The following is a 1,408-nucleotide window of genomic DNA, read 5'->3' on the forward strand; positions in this document are numbered from 1 at the left end:
ATTTTTTTAAAGAGTAATTTACCCCTACTTAAAGACAGATTGCCCTACATGTAACAGCTACGTACAAAAAAGTTATAAAATTGTCCTTGGTTTTACAATGATAAATGAAAACATTAAAATTCTCCAATCAAACAAGGTATGCAAGGATTTTTGTTTTTTGTTTTTTGTTTGTTAAAACAGTGAGAGTAAAATAACTTACTGAAATATAAAGATAAAAGCTGAATGAGCATGCCACGAATGGAGAAGGGGGATATTTTCACAGGACCAGTATTTTTCCCCATCCCATCTCCATTTGATGTTAATCAAAATATACCATTGGCCATTTAGTTTAAAAGAAAAGAAAAAGAAAATAGAAAAGCAATATGCTTGTGCACATACACCAGTTACTTTTTGTACAATAAAGGAATGGGGAAGGGGAAAATGAAAGAATAGAGCAAACTATACTGTAGTAGTCAGGATGTGGTGGAACCAAATTGCAGTTTTCTAATTAAGAATGTATTCTTGGTCTATAAGAACAAAGTTCTGGAGCAAAGTAGCAGGTTCCCTTTTTTAGTAGACACCTCCTGTCTGCTGCTGGAACACATCAATTGTATCTTCATCCTCCATTTCCACCTGTGCAGGTGTGTCTGTGTCATTGATTGGCTGCCCATCAAATCGGAATCTGACCTGCCTCATTGACAAACCCTGTCGTTCACAATAGGCTTTCATTAGTTTACTAAGTGGTGTATGCCTCTTCATCTTAAACGGCACCACAGAACCGTCCTGCCCCGCCACCTTCAAATTAATATGATCGTTGTTCTCAGTCTTGACTCCTTCTTTGGGCTTTTCTTCGGCCATGGCGAGCGCCAGTCTCCTCAGATGCCGCTTCACACAAGAGGTCCCCGGTCCACACCGAATGAGCACACAGGCAGCACCACAGCGGCTGGAGGAGGTGGCAGCAACCACCTGGGCCAGGCGCCCGCTGTTTTTGTTTTCTCTCTCCATGAAAGATTTCTCATATAAGCCCATGCCTATTATTCAGTATTAGGAGATACAAGATGATTCATTTCTCATGGTCAAGAGTATCAAGGTGATTCATTTATCAAATTCAAAAGTATCCAAAAGCCATATCATTGGGATAATAAGCTACCATAATTTCAGATGAAGTCGTAGTTTTTTAAAATAATGAAAGGTTTAGTGAATAGAAGATGTGATCAGTGCACTGCTCTATGCCCACTATACACAGAGTTGGCCTTGATTTCCTGGGTCTGCTTAGGCATTCCTGTTCCACCCAGGCTTCCAGACCCCAGTTTCCACATCTACTTACCTCCCAAATGCTGAGCTTCCCTGAAGGGAGAATAGGCAAGACACAAGACAATTTGTATGAATAACTATATGAAACTTTCTTTACACTCTATTTACTTTGCCC

At 40.0% G+C, this 1,408-nt stretch overlaps 1 pseudogene; it reads right to left on the reverse strand.

Moving 5' to 3' along the window:
• Positions 1 to 418: 418 nt before the first annotated feature.
• LOC138812008 (small ubiquitin-related modifier 2 pseudogene) lies at positions 419 to 837 on the reverse strand (annotated as a pseudogene).
• Positions 838 to 1,408: the final 571 nt, after the last annotated feature.

This window comes from Dipodomys merriami, unplaced genomic scaffold (genome assembly GCF_024711535.1).
Source record: "Dipodomys merriami isolate MVZ:Mamm:240054 unplaced genomic scaffold, mDipMer1.0.p SCAF_556, whole genome shotgun sequence".
Classification (NCBI taxonomy): domain Eukaryota; kingdom Metazoa; phylum Chordata; class Mammalia; order Rodentia; family Heteromyidae; genus Dipodomys; species Dipodomys merriami.